Source organism: Canis lupus, chromosome 3, assembly GCF_048164855.1.
Source record: "Canis lupus baileyi chromosome 3, mCanLup2.hap1, whole genome shotgun sequence".
Classification (NCBI taxonomy): domain Eukaryota; kingdom Metazoa; phylum Chordata; class Mammalia; order Carnivora; family Canidae; genus Canis; species Canis lupus.
The window spans coordinates 61,926,208-61,951,216 of NC_132840.1; the positions used below are offsets into that span (position 1 = coordinate 61,926,208).

Here is a 25,009-nt window from a genome sequence, read left to right on the forward strand (position 1 = left end):
AATAAGTGCCATCACAGAGTGGGAATATATGCATTGAATAGTACTTGTAATTGATGTAACTAGAGGAATTTCTTTCATTTTGAGAAGAGTTTCCATTGTGTGAATCCTATAAAAATGCTATAAAATGCAGTTTGAAATATAAAACATGAAATTTAAAAGTGACTTTAATATTTAATCTCTTTGGTTTAGAAATGGGAATGCATCACTCATTACTCAGTTATTTTCATGTGCCTGCAGCAGATGTGAGTCTTGTTCTATGAACCCAGGTGAACATGTATTTCCACTTTTTTCTTTTTCTGTGAACTTCCTTAATTTCTACTCTGAGCACAGCCCCCAGAATTGGATGGGAATTCAACTGTAGTTCATACTCTTTGGATTGTACTCCCTTTCCCAGCTTTTGAGGTCTGCTTAACTTGGAGGTCTTACTTGGAGCCAAGTTGTTTAGCTTGTTTTGCGATTAGTCTCTGTTGACACTGATTGTTGCTAGGAATCCCATTGTCCTGGTCCATTTAGAAACATCCAAGCTGGCACTGTTCTACTTCTAGTATGTGGAGACACAAGGCTCTCTGATGAGGCTGGGAGTCCCAGGCCTGCAACCAGGAGTCCTGGCACACCACACTGCTGATTCCTTGGTGATTGTCTTAGAGCCTGCAACTCAAACCCTCTGCAGCTCACGGGTCCCCAGACCTTCATCTCTTTTCTCCTACTTCCAGTAATAGTATTTGAATATTACATATCCCTCTTCCTTCATACATTTTCTCCAGATTTTGGAAAATAAATCCAAGAAATCCTGCTACTAACTTCTTAAGCATATATGGAACAAGATGTCTGCCTCCTTGCTAGAATGGAAGGAATGGAAGAAGGTAAGGAAAATAATAAACTCAAAAATCTGGGATCCCTGGGTGGCGCAGCGGTTTGGCGTCTGCCTTTGGCCCAGGGCGCGATCCTGGAGATCCAGGATCGAATCCCACGTCAGGCTCCCGGTGCATGGAGCCTGCTTCTCTCTCTCTCTCTCTCTCTGTGTGACTATCATAAATAAATAAAAAAATTAAAAAAAAAACTCAAAAATCATTTTTCCATATTCATAAAGCAATTTACTAGCTTTAATGGATCTGCTGTTAGAAACCAGCACTTCTCCCCTCCAAAAATCCTATTGGCCAATTCCTTTGACTTAGATGATGGATACTAAATATTAATGATTTAAGGTGTCTTTAAATTTGGAATTATTAAAATATTTATGTTAACTGAGTGTCTAGTCCCATCTGATTTGAAATATCTTGGATCTTGGATTTTTAATCTTCACTGCAGTAAGTTTACAATATAGTTTAAAGACTTTAAAGTCTTTTAAAGTGTGACATATGCAGATACTATGTTCCAAAGAGTAATTTGTGAAATGGCTGAAATTAAAGAAAAAAAAAAAAGATAATGCTGCCTACTTAAATTTATGAGTCAATCTTCTCATATTCATCTCTACTATTCCCATAGAATCTGCCTTTAAAGTGGTCATTCTTGGCCCTGTGGGTTTTAGTCAATCTATGTTGGTTCATCTGGGATTTGTTTTGTTCTTGTCTTTGCTTTTCACTCTCACTATGAAAAGTACTGGACGAGGATGCCTGGGTGGCTCAGTGGTTGAGCATCTGCCTTTGGCTCAAGGCATGATCCCCGAGTCCTGGGATTGAGTCCTGCATCCAACTCTCCACAGGGAGCCTGCTTCTCCCTGTGCCTGTGTCTCTGCTTCTCCATCTATATCTCTCATGAATAAATAAATAAAATTAAAAAAAAGGTACTGGGTGATCTTTCCTAAAGTTACATTATGTTTTATCTCCCTTATGTACAGCAAAATACTTAAAATCCAAGCATTCTCCATGTTACTACAAAAAATATTTTGTGGCTCATTTTTTTCATTAATGATATGCTTGCTACCTTATAGTATATATATACTTTTAGCCTCACATATGCTGAAGCATCTGGAAGACATATTCTCATATGAAGATTGACATGGAGGAAGTTTGCCAGTGAATATTCTCCTGAAACAAGATTTGTAAAAATGAAGAAAACAGGACTGGACTTAGGGAGGTGAAGTGCAATGCATTTTCACTTGAGGCCTCTCAGCCAGTCTCATGGGACACATACCTGAGCTGGAATAAAACTTTAGGGATATGTAGTATAATGGGCTTGTACCTTTGTACTTGACTCCAATTAGCAAATAAATGTGGCCTCCACCAGGGAAAAGACATGCACTTGGTTTGATGAAGACAACATAGGTTAATTCTTGGGGATAGGCTTAGAGGGGAGTCCTCGGCAACCAGCATTCTTTGCATTTGGGGGAGAGTGCTTTAGTCATGGAGGGGGATCCGAGGTGCATAAAAGAGCATCCCATTAAGCCTTTCAGATACACTTGCTTTATAAAAATACATTTATCCCTTCTAGGAACAGCTCCTTCAGGATTTCAAATGATGTGGGGTTTTTTGTAAGGAAACTTAGATAGACTGGGAGGAAAGATAGCTCCAGCTGCAGCAGCTGCTCCCAGGGCTACACTTGAAATTTATCATCTCTGCCTTCTCTCCTTTCTATTTTTCCTTCACACTCAGCTAGCTTCAGCTAGTTTTGGAGTATTATCTGCTGACATAGCCCAGACCCACATCACTAAGTGAGCCAAGATCCAGTTCAACCAATATCTTTCTAAGTTTCTGGTTACTATATTTCTCTGTATCATCTCAGTTAAGGAGGGGAGTACCATGACATGCCCCCAGTGAGCACCTGGATGCCAAGTGTGCTTGCTGTGTCCCCCACTCTCAATGTATAGATTCAACCCTATCTTGGGAAGATCAGGGTCATTTGCTCATACCTGGAAGTTGACTCGATTCCTTGTCTGTTCATCTCTTGGCACAAGAAGCCCAAAATGATGAGGCAGTAGTCATAGCTAAACTATAAATGGGTGCTCTGAGAGAAATATATGCCCTTTGGAGGCTTCTAGAAGCAGGTCTCTGTGTTGTAAGACAAAGGAGCACAAACTCTACTTACTGAGCTATTAAGAGCATCAGGGAATGGAGCCACTTTTTACTTCCACCTGTAGTTCCAGGACTCCTGTATTTTATCTACTGGGCACATTGCACCATAAATAGTATTGATTTGGTGGTATATCTTGCATCCCGGAGATTGGTGTGACATTTTTTAGAGAGCATGATATCCAAAGTGGCACCTCTGCTAAACCTTCAAAAGGACCTATCATCATTCTTCAGACTGGCCTTTGTGTATTGCAGTATATGCAATATATACCATTTATATTGGTATATATAATGGCAATATATACCATTTATATATATTGGTATATATGGTATATATACCAATATATATACCATTTCTAAATGGTAGCTTCCATGATCAATACCATGCTCATCCTCACACTTGCTTTTCTGTAGTGATTCCTTGATTGATATAATATTGTGTGTGAATCATAATTGGATGGGAATATGCATTCCCTTGAATAGTGTACTTGTTTAGGTCTTGTGGATAGGAAATACATGTAAAAATATCATAGAAGCAAGGAGTCCAGTAAGGAGTTATGAAAAAATTATCCATATGAGAGATAATATTGGTCTTAATGAAAACTTTGGCAAGGGAAATGGAAATAATGGGTGGCTTTGAGAGACATAGGATTTAGATTGAATTGATGTGGATGGAGAGACAGGAAGAAGACAAGGAGGGTGCCTTCTTTCTGGTTTTGTAACTGGTACCATTAACCTCAACAGAGAAATTAAGATGTAGAGCATGTTAGTTATGCAGGGATAGGATGACATCATATTGGAATTTCATGTTTTTGTTTAATTTTTTAAAGTTTTATTTATTTAAGTAATCTCTACCCCATACATGAGGCTCAAACTCATGACTCAGATCAAAGGTCACATGCTTTTCTGACCAAGCCAGCCAGGTGCCCCTGAACAGTTGTTTTTGAAACATATCCACTGGAGAGATTGAATGAAGGGTTGAATTTATGGATCTAGAGCTCAGGAAATATAGATTTTAGGGCCATGTCTATATATATGACCATTGAATCCTTAGAAGTAAATATGATTTTCTAGGTAAAACATGTAAAACAAGAACTAGAAATGAAAAAAAATGAGAATATCAAAAATAATATCAGCTATAAAAGAAGAGCCTGCTTTCAAGAAAAGCAAGAGAGAAATGCCGTAGAATCCAAAGAGTATAGGAGGTTAGAAATCAGCCATGACATTTGCTAGAGCGAAATCAAGTAATTAAAAATTTTTACTTTGAGTTTAGAAATAATTGATGACCCTGGCAAGAGTATTTTCTGAGAAATAGTTGTTAAAGGAGTCAGACTGCAGAAGCTTTAGAAATGCAAAATCTTGAAAAAAGTAAGAAATGTCAATAGCAAAAAGCTATTGAATGGTACTGTTGTTCAGGGATTTTAGATTTTTAAGTTGAAATAAATGCAACCACAGTCAGAAGATATCCACAGAAGAGGAAAGCTGCCTTTAATACAGGATGCATATGTTAAGAATTATAGTAGGACCATGTGAGTCTAAGTAGAAGACACGGAAAAATGCAGGATACCACTTTATGTTCAGAAACTCTTATGGCTTTCCATTGTGTCCAAAACAAGTCACATTGCATTCATCCTCTCTGATTCTTTTTGTTCTTATTTATGAATATAGGAGTATGTTTCCCCTTATTACTGACCAGCCTTCTCTTTTTTTTTTTTTTTTTTTGGCCAGGGGGTGGGGTGGAGGGGCTGAAATCTCATCATATAAAACGAAAGAGAAATTAGACCTTTATCTGATAGTCTTTTAGAAATCAAAATGCACACAATTAGCTCTTCCCTCCCTCGTACCTCATTCATTAAACAAACAGATATTGAGTGCCTATTAGATATGAAACACTGGAGATATAGAAAGAAATAAAATATGAAAAACAACAGCGACAACAACAACAAGAGGTTCTAGTTTAAAATGGCTACATGGGAGGATCATGAACTCACCTCATTCAGAGGATCCAGACCTACTGAATCTACACTAGGCACAGAGGAATTTCTTCTGGAAGAAACCAGAAATGAAACAAGCAACTCCTACACATCAAGCAGACAACAATAGAAAATACTCACACCATCCACACTGAACTGGTTAGGAAAGATGCTCTCTTGCCATAAACTTCACCCCTGGCACAGTGACATACCATCCAGAGGGACCTCACAATTCCCAGCTGCAACCTAAGGAGCAGAAGATTTAGACCTAATATCTAGCACCTACCTTTTAACACTTCCCCCTGAAGGATAGCCCTCAAAAAAGGATAGCTTAAAAAGCAATGGAACTTGCATCCATGAGAATGACAAGACTATAGTAAGCCAAGTTAACAGTTCTTCCCAGGGCTCAGCATGAACAGAACTGACAGAAACTAATCTCCCAATCTCGGTTTGGAAGAGGCCTATTTCCATAATTTAAAAGCTGCTGCCTAAAGGTCAAGATGAACATGATCCTCTCCAGACACCTGAGAGGCTTATGAGTGCAGTCCCCTTGTTCTTCCTCTGGTTTCCTCCATGTGGCTAGAATATCCCTTGAAAGAGTTTGTGCACATGTCTGGTGCTCCAGCTTTTGTGGTCGCCACCCAGGGGAAGCACCTCTGGATTGACAGCAAAGCTTCCATTCTCTGATCCCACAGGACTATAGCAGACCAAGAGAGTTCTTAACCAGCTATCTCCACTATCTCCCAGAGCTCAGCACAGAGGGAACTGACAAAAAAAGTGTCTGTCTTCCAGTTTTTCCTTGGAAGAAGCCTGTTTGCATACTTTAAAAGCCACCGCCTGAGTATATGGCTTCTAATTAACTTGAATCAAGTTACTAACTAGGATTTTCCCTGCTGGAATGGAACACTGATAGGCCTTGGCATTCCCTCAACTACTAGGAGCCACTAAGAACAAAGAAGGTAGTTTGGGCAATCACAAAGGTTTGAAAATGAATCAAGAGCTTGGGCCAGGGTGAATGAAACTGGTCTGTCAAGAGTGGGAGAGATGGCTGTTAACACCTAAGGCATAGAAACCAACACAGAGAATCAAGGAAAATGAAGAAAAAGAAGATGTTCCCCTCAAAAAGAAGATAAGAAAACTCCAGAAACATTTTTTTTATAAGATTTTATTTATTTATTCATGGGAGACACAGAGAGAGAGGCAGAGACACAGGCAGAGGGAGAAGCAGGCTCCCTGCGGGGAGCCTGATGTTGGACTCCATCCTGGGACTCTGGGATCATGCTCTGAGCCAAAGGCAGACACTCAACCACTGAGCCACCCAGGCGTTCCACTCCAGAAACAGATCTTAATGAAATAACAATAAGTGACTTACCTGATAAAGAGTTCAGAAAGCAAAGTATTAAAAATAACAGTAACTATAATAGTTTGTTAATCCATAAGGCAAAGAGATGTAAATTGTGACATCAAAACCTAAAACAGGGATCCCTGGGTGGCGCAGCGGTTTGGCGCCTGCCTTTGGCCCAGGACGCGATCCTGGAGACCCGGGATCGAATCCCACGTCGGGCTCCGGGTGCATGGAGCCTGCTTCTCCCTCTGCCTGTGTCTCTGCCTCTCTCTCTCTCTCTGTGTGACTATCATAAATAAATAAAAAATTTAAAAAAAAAGAAAAAAAAAACCTAAAACATTGAAGGGGAGAGTAAAAATGTAGAGCTTTAATATTCATTTGAACTTACATTGTTACTGGTTCAGAACAGACTGCTATAAAAATAAGGTGTTTTGTGTAGGTCTCATCGTAATGACCAAGTGAAAAGTTAGAGTAGATACACAAAAGGTAAGAGGAAAGAAATCTAAGTACACCACTACGGAAAATCATCAAATCATAAAGGAAGATAGTAAGAGAAGAAAGGAACAAAGGAATGACAAAACAGCCAGTAAACAATAAAATAGCAATAGTAAGGCCATATTTATTGATAATTACTTTAAATGTAAATGAAATAAATTCTCCAGTCAGAAGCCGTAGAGTAGTAGTCGAATGGATTAAAAAACAAGAGTTATGAGTAGACACCTGGGTGGATCAGTTGGTTAAACATCCAACTCTTGATCATGATCTCAGGCTCATGATTTGGAGCTCCAAGTCAAGCTCCACACTCAGTGGGGAGTATGCTTGGGATTCTTCTCCTTCTCTTCTCTCTCCCCATCTGTCCCCTCAATCGCTCACTCTCTCTCCCCCGCCTCTCTCATAAATAAATAAATAAATAAATAAATAAATAAATAAATAAATAAATATTTTTATAAAAGAGTAAACTATATATTGACTACAAAAGGTTCACTTCACCTTAAGGACTCATACTTAAGTGAGCCTTAAGACTAGAAGTGACAGGATGTATAAAAAAAATATTCCATGCAAATGGAAACCAAAAGAAAACAAGGAAGATATTTGTATGTATATGTATACATATGAGACTTTAAGTAAAGACTGTAATAAGAGACAAAGGAGATCAGTATACAATGATAAAGGTGCCAATTTAGCAAGAAGATGTAACATTTGTAAACATGCATGCACCCACCATAGAAGCATGCAAACATACAAAACAAATATTAACAGACTTGAAGAGAGGAATACATAGCAATATAATAACAGTAGAGACTTCACTAAACCATTTTCAGCAATGACTAGATCATCCATACAAAAGATAAATAAGGGGACATTGGACTTAAACTACACATTATACCGGGTGGATTTCATAGACATTTATAACATATGCCATCCAACAAACAACAGAATACATATTCTTCTCAGAAAATGTGAAGCCTCCAGCATTGTTCTTCTTTCTCAAGATTTCTTGAGACTCTATTCAGAGTCTTTTGTGGTTCCATATGAATTAAAGGGGTTAGTATCCAAAATATATAAAGAGCTCATTCAACTCAATAGCCAAAGAAAAAACAAAAACAAAAACAAAAAACAAAAAAGAGAGAGAAAAAAAAAGAAGTCAATTAAAAATGGGCAGAGGAACTGAATCAACAGTTTCCCAAAGATATCCACATGAAAGACAGCTATATGAAAAGGTACTTAATAATACTAATCATCAGGGAAATTCAAATCACAATCACAATGACATATCACCTCACATTTGTTAGAATGGCTAGTATCAAAATGACAAGAGATAGTAAGGACTGGTGAGCCTGTGGAATGCAAGGCTTGTACACTGTTGGTGGGAATGCAAACTGGTACAGCCATAATTGAAAACAGTATAGAACTTCTCGAAAATTTTAAAAATAAAACTACCACATGATTTAGTAATTGGTCTTCTTGGTATATACCCAAAGGAAATGAAGTCAATATCTGTAAGAGATATATGCATTCCCATGTTCATTGGGAACTGTGTTCACAAGAGCCAAGATATGAAAATAACCTAATTTCTGTCAATGAATGAATTGATATAGAAACTTTAAGTGTGTGTGTGTGTGTGTATATATATATATATATATATATATATATATATTTCAGCCTTAAAAAGGAAGATCATCCTTATAGGGTACATGGGTGGCTCAGCTGATTAAGTGTCCAACTCTTGGCTTTGGCTTGGGTCATGATCTTCCCATTGTGGGATTGAGCCCAGAGTGGGGCTCTGTCCTCAGTTTGGAGTCTGCTCCGGATTCTTTTCTCCTCTTCCTGTGCCCCTCCCCACTTGTGTGCATGCTCTCTCTCTGCTCTCTCTCTCTCTCATTCTCAGATGAATAAATAAAATAAATAAAATAAAATAAAATAAAATAAAATAAAATAAAATGATTCTGCATTAATGACAACATGGATGAAACTGGAAGACATTATGCTAAGTGAAATAAGCCAGACACAGAAAGAAAATATTGAATGGTCTCAGTTATATGTGAAATCTGAGAAAGTTGTATATGTGGAAGTGTAGATTAGAATGGTAATTCAAGGGGTACCTGGGTGGCTCAGTGGTTGAGCATCTGCCTTCGGCTCAGGTTGTGATCCCGGAGTCCTGGGATTGAGTCCCCCATCGGGCTCCCCACAGGGAGTCTGCTTCTCCTCTGCCTATGTCTCTGCCTCTCTGTCTGTCTCTCATGAATAAATAAATAAAATCTTTTTTTTAAATAAATAAAATCTTAAAAAAAAAAGAATGGTAGTTGCAAGGGTAGGGAGATGTTGGTTAACAGGTAAAAAGTTGCAACTATGTAGGATGGATAACTCTAGAGATCTAATGTAGATTATGATGACTATAGTTAAATATACTATATTTATACCAAAAATTTGCTAAGAAAGTAGATTTCAGGTGCTCTCCCCACACATTCAAAAACTGATAGTTATGTGATGAGATAAATATGTTAATTTGCTTGAATGTAGTAATCATTTCACTATATGTATAACAGAACATGTTGTACACCTTAAATATATACATATTTATTAAAAGTAAAAATAAATAAAAATTGTATTGTGGTTTCATTTTCAAACATATGTTGTAGATTCATACTGAAAATTAAACAATATTTTTTTATTATTTGAATAGAGTAAAATTTTGTATCACAAATTACCTTTACATGATTCTGACTCACTGGCACAGAGGAGTCATTGGTATGCAGGACTTGTCACTTTCGAGCTTGTGCCATCTGTAAGGCATAGAAAGTAGTTTAGTTATAGTATGATGTATTTGAAAGTGTAATTTTAGTTTGGTATATTTTTCATTCCACAAATTTGAAGTATAAAGGAGAAAGGGATATGGCAAAATCATGAGGCTCTCAACACAGCAAGCGAGTTGGAAATTCTCCAATTAGCAATAATTGCAGAATCAGCACTTACCATACACTTGAAATAAATGCCTCTTTAGAGAAACTACAATTTAAATATTTCTTATACAAATATAGAAAACAACACTGCTTCAAAAGGAAATAAAATAAAAACATGCTGATTGGCAGCTGAGGTAATTGCTGCATTCAAGTTATCTTGTCTGTTTTCACATTAAAAAGCATATGCCCTACTTTTCTATTCTTATCTCCAGAGATGGAAAAATACGTATATTTTGCTTTCTGGATTGAGGCCATGGTTCAATAGCAATGCTTCATCGAAGATAGTAACAGATACTTAATGTCTCATAATATTGGGGAAAGAGTAGAAATCCACATTAAATTAGCAATAATTTAACATAATTAATGTATTTGTTCTCATAAATTCTCTACCAATTTTTTTAACAAATTGGACTATATATATATATTTTAACATTTTGACTGTTTTTTATATTTTTAAAGTTTTTATTTATTTATTTTTAATATTTTATTTATTCATTCATGAGAGACACAGGGAGAGAAGCAGAGACATAGGCAGAGGGAGAAGTAGGCTCCATGTAGGGAGCCTGATATGGGACTCGATCCCAGGACTCTGGGACCATGCCCACGAGCCAAAGGCTCAACTGCTGAGCCACCCAGGCATCCCTAAAGTTTTTATTTAAATTCCAGTTAGTTAACATACAGTGTAATATTGTTTCAGGTGTACACTACAGTGAATCAACACTTCCATACATCCTGTTGCTAACCACAATAGGTGCCCTCCTTCATTCTCATCATGTATTTCCCCTATCCCCTCATGACCTCCCCTCTGGTGACCATCAGTATCTTCTCTGTAGTTCAGAGTCTGTTTTCTTGGTTTGTCTCTTTGTTTCTTTTTTTTCACCCCTTTACTCGTTTGTTGTTTTTTAAATTTCACATATGAGTGAAATCATGTGATAATTATCTTTCTATGACTGACATTTCCCTTAGCATCATACTCTCTAGCTCCTTCCATGTCTTTGCAAATGGCAAGATTTCATTCCTTTGAGGGCTGAATAATATTCCATTGTCTATAAATACCACATCTTCTTTATCCTTTTATTGGTTGATGGACATCTAGGCTCTTTCCATAATTTGGCTAATGTAGATAATGTGCTATAAACTTGGAGAAGCATGTACCCTTTTGAATTAATATTTTTGTATTCTTTAGATAAATACACAGTAGTGTGATTGCTAGATTGTTGGATAGTTCTATTTTTAACTTTTTGAGAAACCTCTATATTGGATAGTTTTTTTTTTTAAGTTTTTGAGAAAATTCCATACTGTTTTGTAGAGTGGCAGTTTCCATTCCCACCAACAGTGCACAAGGGTTCCCCTTTCTCTCTGGTCTCACCAACACCTGTTGTTTCTTTTGTTGTTGATTTTAGCCATTCTCACAGCTGTGAGGTAATATATGTGTATATATATATATATATATGTGTGTGTGTGTGTGTGTGTGTATATATATATCCCTGATATATTGTGTATATATATATATATATCTTTGATATATATTATATCCTTGTGTGTATATATATATCCTTGATATATATGATATCCTGTATATATATATATATATATATATATATATATATATCCCTGATAATGATTGATGTTGAGCATCTTTTCAACTGTGTTAGTCATTTTCTTTGGAGAAATGTCTATTCTTGTTTCCTGCCCATTTATAATTGGATTATTTATTTTTTGGGTGTTGTGTTTTATAAATTATTTTTATATTTGGATATTAACCCTTTATCAGACACTTCTTTACAAATATCTTCTCCCATGCAGTAGGCTGCCTTTTAGTTTTGTTGATTGTTTCTTTTACTGTGCAGAAGCCTTTTATTTTGATGTAGTTCCAGTAGTTTATTTTTGCTTTTGTTTCCTTTGCCTCAGAAGACATATCTAGAAAAAAAGGTTCTATAGCTAATGTCAAAGAGGTTACTTCCTGTGTTTTCTAGGATTTTATGCTTGCAGGTCTCACATTTAGGTTTTTAATCCATTTTGAATGTGTTAAATAAATACACTTCAAATAAGACTTGATTTCTCAGCTATTAGTATTTTATTTCTTATTACCCTTTGTTCATTTTTTAATTCATCAAATATATGTGGAAAATATAGGGTTTTATTTTTACTTTTATTTTGAAATACTTATCGATTCATAGGGAGTTGCAAAAATGTGTACACAGAGTAGACATTAATGAAAATGGCATAGTAGGAAACTCCAAAAGTCTGTCTCACTAACAGTAGCAGTGAATCAACTGGCAAAAAGTATCAGAATTAAATTTCTTGAAATTCTGGATATTACTCAAAAGCTTACAGCAACAAGAGGAATGCTTAATTAAAAAAGAACAAAGCAGCTGAATATCAATAAGAGAACTTCATAGCATTTTCACTTAGTCCTCTGATCCCTGATTTGTTAGTGGTCTTGAAAACACTAGTCTGCATTCTGGTTACAAGTGTGTGATATCAGAGGGAGTAGAATGGACCTTACCTTCAAAGAATTATGGTTGCTTACTCTGCCCCTTGTGGTAGCTCCCCAAGGCTTGGCCCACAGGGCTTGTCTCTATTTTGCCTAACTCAGAACCCTCCTAGGGCTAAGGAGCCTATCTGACCCAGTAATATTTGTTGAAATCATTTAAAGGAATATGTATTCCTTGCTACTGCTTGGAGCAGTGGATAATAGTTGGAGTAAGCAATAGTCTAATCAAAAAGTTGAACGTAGAATTACCCAGCTTTTCCACTCCTGAGTATTCTGAAAAGATCTGAAAACATATGTTAAACAAAACACCTGTTCATGAATATTTATAACAGCATTATTAATAATATGCAAACAGTGGAAGCAACCCAGATGCCCATGATCTGACTGATGGACAGACAAAAGTGGTATATCCACACAATGAAATATTATTTTGTCATTTAAAAAAAAAAAAAAAGAAGAAGAAGGGGTCTGGTTGGCTCAGTCGGTTGAGCATCCACTTTTGTCTCAGGTTGTGATCTTGGTGTCCTGGAATTGAGCCCCATGTGGGGCTCCCTGCTCAGTGGGGAGTTGGCTTCTCTCTCTGCCTCTGCAGCTCCCCCTGCTTGTGCTCTGTCTCTTGCTCAATAAATTAAAAAAAAAAAAAGAAGGACTGATACATACTATAACATGGATAAACCTTGAAGATGTGTAGAATAAAGAACTCCATAGAAATGGAGAAATTATATGGCTGGGGGGGGTGACTCTTTCATGGACATAGAGTTTCCTTTTAGGGTGAGGAAAATATTCTGATATTAGGTACGGATGAAAGGTGCCAAACACTATGGATATACTGAAATCTTTCAAGTTGTACACTTAAAAATGGTTAAAAGAATGAATTTCATTTTATGTGAATTTTATGACTTATGCATGCTTGCACACATACACACCAAAGTGGCTCTGGGCCATGGGTAGAAGTGCAAGCTGTTCAGACCATGACTCTTCAACTGTATTCTGGGGTGATAGGAGCACTGAGGTCCCCAAGATCTTTCCCTGAGTCTGTAGCAGCAGACAAAGCCCCTTCACCCGACCTTTGCTTGTTTGGCATTGATGAATGTGGTTATTTCATTTCTGTCCTTACCTACCACACGGAAGTCTCATCCAAGCTATTGGACACTAGGTTCCCACATCAGATTCTAAACAAGGGCTCACCGAATAAAGGGATATAAAACAGGAGGGGGAAAATGTACAGAGATCCTACGTGCCTTTCACCCAGTTGCCCCCTGCCAAGAGTAATCATGATGTAAGGATTTGAAATTGCATTGGTATAAATCTGTTTGAAGATAGATGCATGGTAAGACTTTAAGATTCAATGGTAATTAATCAGTTTGTTGGGAAGCTCTGTTAGAGGCTTCTCTTATTTTCTAAAATATAGAGGCAATAGCCAATATGATCTTGAGCCTACCATGAATATTTTGAGCAAACATGGCCTTTAAAGAAATCAGTTCAGTGCTTAGAATTAAGGACTTGGGACTGCACGTAATGAACTTGGTATCTGACCAAGACAGACTTGACATTCCCCGTGGCTTGACTGAATTTTAAGCAGACTTCTTTCTGACTCCAGGCCCCAGTCTCTCTTTCCTTTGAGCATTTAATTTAGAAGACTTGAAATTGTAAATTCCCTCCCTGATCCTTGAGATGTAAATTTTCTAATCTTTTGTCAGTTTTACCATGGAGGGGAGGTGTCTTTGTTCAAAAAGAGCTGTATCTTTTTTTTTTTTATTTAAAAAAATTTTTTAAATGTTTATTTATTTATGATAGTCACAGAGAGAGAAAGAGAGAGAGGCAGAAACACAGGCAGAGGGGAAAGCAGGCTCCATGCACCAGGAGCCCGACGTGGGATTCGATCCCGGGTCTTCAGGATCGCGCCCTGGGCCAAAGGCAGGCACCAAACCCCTGTGCCACCCAGGGATCCCGAGAGCTGTATCTTTAAAATAAAGTGATCAAGAAAGATAGAGCCCCTGTTCTCTGGTCTCTGTGAGGAGGCAGGAATCTGACTTCTATAGGCTCCAATCAGCAAACACAGAGGGCCTCAAGCACTGTGCAGCCTCTCCACCGATATCTTCCAGGATCTAGCTTCCCTCAGTGCCTAAAAGTGCTTCCTCCCAGTGCCCCAGTGAAGAGATGAGTCTCTGTCCCCTACTGTAAGAGTCTGGAGTAAATTCCATTTTGCCTATTTGGTCCGGTGCTTTTTCTTCTACATTTTTTCAAGCCATTTCTGACCTGAGGTTATACACTTTAGTTACAATCTGATGTTTTTTTTCTGCAGTTACAGATCACTTGCATCCTTGGCAGTCAAAAGTGGAGCCCAAAGGAAGAGTTTGGACCAGGAGTTCAACTCCGTAGAGATTCATAAAGGCAGAATTGTCATAGAGGAGCAATGTGACAGCCCAGGAAGGGATTCATGTACCCATGAGACTAGGTAAATAAAGGTAGCAGGAGAGTGGGAACTTCACTGTGGTAAAGAAAGGGACAGGATGGAGAAGTTCATGGGCACAACCACCAGTCAACAGGTAGAGTTGGGGGCTGGAGGAGGGGAATGCAGAGGGTGAGAGATTCAAGCATATTGTATATTGAAAAAAAAATAAAGGAGCAGGGTGCCTGGGTAGCTCGGTCCATTAAGCCTCTGATTCTTGGTTTCGGCTCAGGTCCTGATCTCATGGCTTGTGAGATAGACCCCTGCATGGGGCCACATGCTTAGGAGGAGTCAGCTGGAGAGTCTTTCCCTCTGTGCTTTTCCCCACTTGTGCTCGCTCTGTCAATAAGTAAACAAATCTTTAAAAAAATAAAATGAAGGAACAAACCTAGGCAATAATCTGTGTACAGTACCTAAGATCCCAGCTATGAAAACTATCCTTCCTTTTCACCAAAGATACTGACTGAGTCCCAGGCAAACAGAAATGATTAGAGCATACATTTTAGGAACCAACAACTCAAAAGAAATATGATCCCCCATTAACACCACTTGTCACCTTTTGTCTGTGTTTATACTTATATTGAGACTTTTTTTTTTTAATCTGAAATTATCCTCTCCATCCTTTCTGGTCCAGCACTTATACATTATGCAATACTCCTCTTCCAGAGCCATTCTTGCTAGCCCACATCCTGGTTAGCTGTTCTGCCTGTGTATGCTCTGTGTACCCATTGGTTCCAGGGGCACACCTTGAAGGTTAAATGCCTGTCCACGAGATGCCTCCCCACTAGACAGTCTGTGCTTGAGGTCAGGGACCACATTTTACCCTTCTTTGTAGCTCCAGCACCTGGCACAATACCACACATCTAGTTTCTGCTAACAAATGTCCATTAAATGTGACTAAAGTGGGAGAGAAAATAGAACAGAAAATTTTGAATTTAATTTCTGCATTATATCTTCATCAGTGAGAATGAGTCTTCTTTGGTTGTTTTATAACAGAATTTGACTAATAAAAGACAATCACTTGAGTCTTGCGGGGGCCATGTACCTGGGGAGGAAATTAGCACCTGCAGAAGTCAAGAAGTGTAGGGTCCTATGGCCACCAGGCCCTGACTCCTCCCTCACTTCTTTCTCAGTCAAGATGTGGCTATTTCAGGTTTTACCATAACCATACTTACATCTATCAGTCTTCATGTGAATTTGTGAATCAGTCATTGCTCTTATCTGTTTTCTATCACAGCTTAATCCTTTGACTGGACACCTGCCTGCCTAAGACGCAAATGCAGATACAAATCCAAAGAAGGAATTTGGCACTGGTTCAGACCCACAGATAGCTACTTTCAAACCATTAATAACTGGGAAAACAAGAATTATTTTAACTATGGGCCATATAGTTGGAAAAGGGATAGAATACTAATTTGCTTCTCAGTATCCACTGTAGGCAGGTAAACTTGGGCTATTTTTTTTTTTTTTTAACTTTCTTCTTTGTAACAAACATTGCTTGCATTGCTTTTTACCGAGTCCCGCGTCAGGCTGCCGGCATGGAGCCTGCTTCTCCCTCCTCCTGTGTCTCTGCCTCTCTCTCTCTCTGTCTATCATAAATAAATAAATAAATCTTGAAAGAAAGAAAGAAAGAAAGAAAGAAAGAAAGAAAGAAAGAAAGAAAGAAAGAAAAAGAAAGAAAGAGGTGTTTAAATTAAGCTAGAGAACTAGGAAAGTTGTTACCTAGAACCATGGTCTCTTTCTTCCTCGATTTCTCTCTTGACCTACAAGGGGTGTGTTCTGCAAACCTGGAAGAAAGAACACTGAGAAGGAACTTTGCTCTTTCTGTTCTCCTCTTACTGTGGGAAGCAAAGCGATCTATCTAATCTGTGGGATTGGAAGGTGAAGTGGCATGTACCGTCTGATCTCTTCCCTGCCGATTTTTGAGGGGTGCATTCTTAGAAAATACTCATTCTTTTTTCTCACATGAAGTGAGTTTACCACAGCAGGGTCTATGCAAGCCTCAGGAAGGAGGCTGCTGGGATGGGACACTCACTACTTAGCTTTCAGGGTAGAGGTGTTCAAAATCCAATGAAGACACCAGTTTTATGAGTAACAAAGCAGCTATTTTTATTTCTATCTCTCTGAATAGAGTGTGTGCTTCTTAGTTGGTCCAGAATTCAGTGGAAGGTAGAAGAATATAATTAGCTATCATTCTCAAATCCCAACAGTAGTCAGTATGCTTTACCTAAGTTTATCCCTTACATAGATCACAGCAGACCAACAACTAAAAACCTTAAGTACACATAACATAATATCACTTTATATTAGTTTTGGATTTAAAAACAATAGCAACAACAACTGAAAAATTAATAAAGGATACAAATAATCCCTACTTTGTGCATAAGATGTGTTTATGTCTTGAGCATAATGGATCATGATCTGGGGTCATGGGCTGATTTGCATTTCAGAAGCCAAGAGCAACATAATAAAGTTGAGACCATCACAACTAGCTATATTATACTCTTAGAAATAATAACTGGACAATATTTCTGAATTTTTCATGAGGTAACATTATACCTGCCATGGCCAAGATGATGCCCTCATTGGTAAGCATAACCTAGAACCCATCACTGTGTAAGTCACACATCGGGAAAGTTTCTCTGTGTTATCAGCATCTCCTCTTCCAACGAGGGCTGATCTGAATGGAAATGAATATTTCAAGCATTATGTTTGGAAATCCATTCTGAAAGGGACAAATCTCTTTGTTCAGAAGATTTTCTTTTGTTCAAATAGAATTGAATAGAAGTGGAATGAATGAATCTTTCAAATCACAGCTCTTTTATTGTTCTGGGAGTCCTTATCAGTATCTAACACTCTTAAAAGAATCATGAAGGACATGTATCTAATGATGGGCTTCTCATATCTTGGTGTAAAGAAAACATTTTGAACTTGAGTCAAAAAGTATATTCAGATTCTTATCTACACATAATTTTATTTCCTTCCCATCTAGAATAATCTCCAGTCTATTTGGCATTGGTGAATCCACATAATTTGGGGGAACATATATATTAGTTGAGGATTTTTCTCATCTTGTAAATATTTCTGAGCACCAGCTCTGTTTCACATACTCATGTAGGAGCTGTGCCCATGGGAATAAGGTAGGCATGGTACTGATTCTAAAGGAGCTTATTCCAAACATTGGAAAATGTGTCATTACAGATTGTGATAAGTGCACTGGAGACGAAAGAAATCACCAATTTTAACACAAGTCGATAACAAGGCATCTAGTTTATATTAGGGGTCAGAGAAGCCTCTGTGCAGAAGTATTCATTAAGATGGCGGTTGAAGAAGGGCACATGAGCTTGCCCCATGGACAGTGATAGGAATATAATATTAAGCAGAGGGAACTACATGTTAGTGTGTGGAGCCCTGAGATGAGAAATTGCTTGGCTGAGTGTGGTTCAGAGAGCACAAGTGGTATAAAATGAAGTTAAAGAGGTCAGGAGGGCCTGTTGCAGATTTTGTATTTGATCCTAGATCCCTCCAGCTGTTGTTTGAAGAACTAATTAGTGGCAGGGGCATGATCAGGGATCAAATGCAAGCAAGAGAAGGAACATCTAGTAGGAGTTCAGTGGGGTAGCCTCTCCTTCCTGTCACTGGGTGGCTGATGAGAATATCACCTGTCACCTTATGAAAAATGAGTTTCCAGTTTCCTTATGCTCAGGGGATATCTTCTCTTTGATATTTTTCTTCAGATAGGGAAGAAGTCAAACCCTCTTTTTCCAGTTCTAAAGTTATTAGAAAACAAGGGTGTGTTTTTCCTGAAAATCGTCATATCAGACCAAAATTACACTGAGTTCCAGGAAAGCATTAAATATTTGTGGAACCAGCAGTCCATGTAAGCATGTCAGAGTGGAAGTGAGAGAGGCTTGCCTTCCTGCTCTTTCACCTCAGGGCGTGTGTGTGTGTGTGTGTGTGTGTGTGTGTGCAAATGCATGTGTGCACACTTGGGTGCACTAGCTTAGGAATTCCCACCTGTACTCTATGTTAAGTGTTGGGTACTGATATGATTTCTTTTTTTTTTTTTTTGATTTCTTCTTATCTTCAAAATCCATATCTCCTTTCCAAAGCCCACTTGTAATAGGTATTTTTTTCCACTTGCCTTTCTTCAAAAACTTAAAGTCCCCTGTGAGTTCCAGGCTTCTTTTTCATCCTTGGATCTTCCAAAGTCAGGTGTCTCACACATTGGGCTGAGGCCAGTGGAGGCTTTCTTCTGTCTGGGCTTTGCTAACTCCGATAAGAACTGGGGGCTCCACTCTCTTAAGGTGGGGGAATCTTCCTCCTACCATCCAATGGTAAATGTTAAAGATAGGTTTCCTTTCCAGTTACATGAGGGCAAATATACTAGTTCCAAATGTATTAAATTTTCTCTAAAGAATACACAGTTTACTTTCATTATGAATTATAAATGTATTTTATTAATTTGACTTTGACCTGACTTTAAAGATAACAGCCTTGTCATTATTGTGCAGAAAAGCATTTGCCTCCTTCCCATGTCTCCTTCCAAGACAAAAGGCCACTGAATTAGCTGAGGCTTAGTTTTGTGGTGTTATCTTAATGCAGTGGTAGCTGTCAAGTACACTAACCACCAAGCTGTCCCAGAGGCCATAGAACAAAAAGGCTTTTAGACCAAATTAAAATGGCCAAATAACATAGCTTATTAGATTAATTAAAATACTGAGCAAGAAGCAAGAATGAAAAGAGGTAAGTTAATACACTTAGTGCAAGAAGGGTAAAAGGGCTGCACTCCTTGAGTCTTCATGTTGACATTATTCATGAATCCTGCTTCCCTCTTGCTGTGTCACCCTTCATGACAGATGGCTTGACTATGAGGACCAGACTTGTAGTCAGAACAAGGGACAGCGGCTGAAGAAAAAGCCTTCATCTACTGACACATACCTACCTGCCTGAGAGTTGCAGGGGAAGTGTACTTGATTCAAGAGTAGCTGCCAGTTGGCTTGTTGAACAGCCTCTCATCTTATTTTTGTTTCTTGAGTAGAACATATGTAGGATCAAAATGGAAGCATATGGGTGTCAACAAACGGTGGCCAATTTCGAGTGAAAAAGTTCTTGTCTGAAGGTGGCATGATCATGGTGTGGGTCTTTCCATCCCTTTGTATCTTGAAGCAGCCTATGTTTGCTCTAATGCATCTTCTATTGTTTTCTCCCTTTGGCATGTCTCACATATTACTAACTTAATATCTGTAATTACTATATCAGATGACTTCTATGTCTCACAAGTTACTTCTTACTCATTATATATACTAAATCCCTCCTATGAGTTTTACCTACAACCCATATGTTTACTTTCTAGCATATTACATATGTGCTTAATATTTCTTATGAATTCCATCCATCCTATTTGTTTTTCTATCTTCTATAGCAGAATTGAATTATCAACAGTACAGAAAATGCCCATTACTGAATGCCATTAGCTGAACCATCTAATTTGATTAGTGTCACAATCACAAAATCTATTCTTTCTTTTCCCCACTATTTCCTCTAACAAAAAAAGTGAATTTGCTAATTTTAAGAACATTAAGAGATGCTGTGGTAGTTCAGGTGAGACATGATGGTGTCTCAGCTTGGGCTGAAAGTACAGGATGTTGAGAGACGGATGAAATTAAGAGGGAGTCAACAGATCTAAGTAACAAGAATTAAGTGGAGTTTGCAAGGAGACAAAGATATCAAAGTCAACTCTCCACTTTCTGTACCTATATATGTATCATTTACTAGAAGCATGTATGAAAACTAGGAGTAAATTGAGGGAGGCTTGTGGCCATTCTGCATTGAGAAAATATTTCAGCACCATTTTTACAAGAGCATTTGCTCACTTCTGTCTCTGTGTCACATTTTGGTAATTCTTGCAATATTTCAAACTTTTCCAATATAATTTTTGCTACTGTGATCTGTGATCAGTGATTATGACTCACTGAAGGCTCAGAAGGTATTTTGTCACAATAAAGCATTTTTAAACTGAAGTATGCACATTTTTTAGACATAATGCTTCTGCACACTTGATAGACTGCAATATAGTGTTAAACATAACTTTTGTCTGCATTAGGAGACCAAAAAAATCATTTGATTCACTTTATTGCGATACTTGCTTTATTGCAATGGTCTGGAACTGAACCCACAATGTCTCCTAAGTCTGTCTGTAATATATGCAAATTCAATTTTGGAATTATGCTCCAAGGGAGATGCTGAGTTGGTAATTAGTTAAATATTACTGTGAAACTCAGAAGACAAATCTGTCGAGTATATGCAGTGAGAATATTTCTACATATAGATGATACTAAATACCATGAAATTGAATGGGATATCATCTAGGAAAAGAATGTAGAAGGGAAGAGAAATTCAAGGAATTGATATTATAAGCATATATGCATACATATTTGTAGTGCACGATATGCAGGTCATATTTTTAGTTTTATACTGATGCAATATAAAACTAACTATAGCTAAGTTAGAACTGGGTTTCTTAAAATTTCCTTTCATGAAAATGAAAGTTTAGTTTAATGCACATAATGTATGCACATAATGTATTTTTTTCCAGATTTTTCATGAAATCTGGAAGATTTGGAAGCAGCAACCATGTGCTTTTTAAATGTAGAATGTCAGTGAAGGACACAAGCCTCCTTAGAGCTCAGGTGCAGTACCACTCACATGTGTGGCTTGGAAAAATAGCCAGGCACTAACTGCTCTGGGTCCAGCCAGAGTTTCTTCTTTAGGTTTTGCAACTCTTGGTTCAGATGAATATTTAACTCCAGGTATGAGTTTAGTGTGAGTCTCTCCTGCAAGAGACACATCCATTTCTAAGTTGGAGGCTTGGAAACAATGAGAGGCTGATGACTGTTACCTTGGTTTCTATCTGATCCTTAGAGGTTTTAGCTCATCCTGCTCCCTTCACTTTAAATCCATCTTCAGTCACCTCTTACTTCTCAGTGGAGCTCTGGCTCCAGCCATAAATTAAGAAGCATCAACCTCACATAGACCATTTTACCAACTTCCAAATGCTTCTGTCTTTTGATTGAATCCTGAGTGATACAGGTATGGACAACTTTTCTCTTTATTATTTTGTTGTTGTGGTGGTGGTGGGGCCGCAATGCTACTGTAGCATCAAGAAAAGAGCAGAATGAACTTGACAAGCTATAGAGGACAATGCCAGGCATGGTTCTCTTCTCTATGTACTGGGACTGGAATTCTAGAAACTCCACTTTACTATGGTCAGCCTACCTCTCATTATGTTCTGCCATTAAGGAGCAAAGAAGGGTATAAGAAAACTTAGGGGCAAGAGGAGAAATTACTCATTTCTCCATTCCTGTCAGCAGTGGCCCTTCCCCCCAGAAGCAGTGGTTAGTTTCAGATCCAGCTGATCCCATCACTCCTAGAGCCTACCTCGCCCCACCCCCTGAGGAACTGGCACTTCCATGTCCAGGCTATAGAACACCAACAGCTCCTCCGCCAAGCCCCTGCCTCAGAGGTCCGCATCCCAATTTTGCAACATTTTGGCTTTGATGACTTCAGCTCCTTCTTTTACTACTCTACCACCTTAGAATCGGCTGTTAGATGCTTCCTTGGGCTTCAGATACAGCTTAGCGTTTCCTCTGTATTCTCTTTTCTTGTTGTCAGTGTTTGAACCCCAGACTGCAAAATCTCAATATTAAGTTTACTCTCTTTATCTATACGGATTGATGTCTCTTGTCTTGCATGGACCCTGTCTGGTAAATACTGTCTCTTAAACCACATGAAAAAACGTTGGAGGAATTCTGAATATATGGAAGAAAACTATCAAAGAAAATTTCTTTGAGAAGCCAGTATCTGACCTGAATTCAGTGAGGAAATGTTTATAGGATGTTTTACCAAGTTCCTAGCACAAATAAAAACATTCAAGATGAATTTTTTCCCATTTGTACATATTATCATTGTTACTGAAATTTTTGGTTATTATTAACCCTACTATTATGAGGAATAATCAGGGATTAGACAGCTGAAAGGGTTTTGGAAATGGGGAATGTGATCATTCCAGAACATGAAATGAGTACATAAAAGGGCCCATAGAACATGGAGATGCAGGTAAGCATAGCACAGGGCAAGTCCTTCAGTGTAGATGGGCTTCCAGATGGAAGAGGAAGAGCTGAAGGAACTAAGGACGCAACAGAGTTTGTGAATTGTGAGAATAGGTTTGCATTCGTTCTGAGAAGGACAGGGAACGAGTAAACTGATGGCTGACATTCCTTACTGAGCAGTCTCTCTAATGGAAGTCCAGTCACATTTCCAAAGCAGACACAGGTGGGTTGCAGTTGACCAGGGAAGAGTCTATGCACTGTTTCTGATGAAGGTAAAGGCTGTTTGACATGAAACGGCGAAAGTGGGTATGGGGAGGACGGAATTGATTTGGAAATCAGGAAGTAGAATTAGCAGTGTTGGTGATAGATTTGATGTAAAAGGAGAAAAATAAGAAATTCATTTGTAAAGCAAGGTTTCCAGCAAGGACAAGAGTGCACATGGAAGTGCCAGCCATCAACGCAATGGTTCTAGAAAGACAGATCTGGACTAAGATTTTTAGTTCACTCTAAAATCTGACATGTGTCTGAGTCCGTCTGGGCTGCAAAATGCTATAGATGGGGTGGCTTGTAAACAGGAGAAGTGTACTGCTCACAGTTCTGGAGGCCGGAACTCTGAGATCAAGGTGGCGGCACAGTCAGGTGAAGGCCCTTATAGACATCTCCTTGAATATCACATGGGGGGAGGGGTCAGAGATCTTTCTGGAGCCTCTTTTAAAAGATACTAATCCCAATCATGAGGGCCCCATCCCATGACTTCCAGGAAACCCCAGAGACCTTTTTTTTTTTTTTTTAAGATTTTATTTATTTATTCATGAGAGACACACAGAAAGAGACAGAGACATAGGCAGAGGGAGAAGCAGGCTCCCTGCAGGGAGCCCGATGTGGAACTCGATCCCAGAACCCCAGGATCATGCTCTGAACTGAAGGAAGACACTCAACCACTCAGCCACTCAGGTGCCCCCGCCCCTGCAGAGACCTTCTAATACCATCCCACTGTTCATTAAGATTTCAACATACGAATATTGTGGGGACACAAGCATTCAGACATTAGCAGCATGTTTTAGATATAGATATTAAGCAAGCTCTGTAGATGTAGCAAACATACCTGTCTTGTTCACTGTTTCCTGCCTGACAGGTATTACATCAGGCAGAGAACAATCATAGGAACAGTGTTTATGCAAAAGATTATGTGAAGAAAAAAATGTATTATAAAATTTTAGCACAGAAATAATAGATGTTCCAAAAGGAGAATCTTTTTTTTTTTTTTTAAGGTATTTTTATTTATTTATGATAGTCACAGAGGGAGAGAGAGAGAGAGGCAGAGACACAGGCAGAGGGAGAAACAGGCTCCATGCTCCGGGAGCCCGACGTGGGATTCGATCCCGAGTCTCCAGGATCGCGCCCTGGGCCAAAGGCAGGCGCTAAACCACTGCGCCGCCCAGGGATCCCCCCAAAAGGAGAATCTATAAAGAAATAAGAAGATTTGATAAAATAGGAGGGAAAAAAAATCCCTAACTAAAAAACAAACAAAAGAGAAACATAAAACAAAATCACAAAAAAGCCCTAAATTTTTTACTGCCAATAAAATAGTTTGTTTTGCAAAGGCACTTGCAAAAATATAAATTTTATTTCTGTACCTCCACAACATAATATTTTGTAGATGGATTCATTCATCTAGTCAAAGTTTGAGTGTCTGCTCTCTGCCAGGCACTGCTCTAAATTCTGTGAATCCCATAAGAAAAGGAACAAATTCACTGCCCTTGTGGTGCTTATATTCTCATGGGATGAGATAAACATATAAAGAGTAAAGAAATTGTGTGGTGTGTCATAAGTTATCAGTACTGTGGAAAAATAATCAAGGATGTACAGAGTATCAGAAGCAGGAGAAGGCCTGCTACTTCATGTAGAGCAGTAAGGTTGCTCATAAGGTGTGTTAATCCAGAGAATACTCCAAGTAGGGTAGCAGCAAGTCATGTAGTTACAGGGATGAGGGGGGTGATTGGTTCAGGCAAAGGGGTTAGCAAATTCTCAAGTAAGAACATGTCATTCAGGTAAGAGGAAAGGTCCTCTTCCTGATAAATTAACAGAATAGATGATGCATCATGCTAGTGAAGATATAGAAAAATGGGCCATATTACATTCAGTTCAAGGGGAGTGGATAA

The 25,009-nt window shown here is 38.4% G+C and overlaps 1 long non-coding RNA gene across 4 annotated transcripts in view; it reads left to right on the plus strand.

Moving 5' to 3' along the window:
- Positions 1 to 25,009, plus strand: part of LOC140630871 (uncharacterized) — a 56,270-nt gene that overhangs the window by 12,447 nt on the left and 18,814 nt on the right. For 2 of the 4 annotated variants that reach the window (XR_012028560.1, XR_012028558.1), the window contains exon 3: positions 765 to 863. This is a non-coding gene — a long non-coding RNA (uncharacterized lncRNA). Of the gene's footprint in view, positions 1 to 764; positions 864 to 1,597; positions 1,747 to 14,589; positions 14,939 to 25,009 lie in introns of those variants that run through there. The other 2 variants (XR_012028559.1, XR_012028557.1) reach the window with 2 other exon arrangements.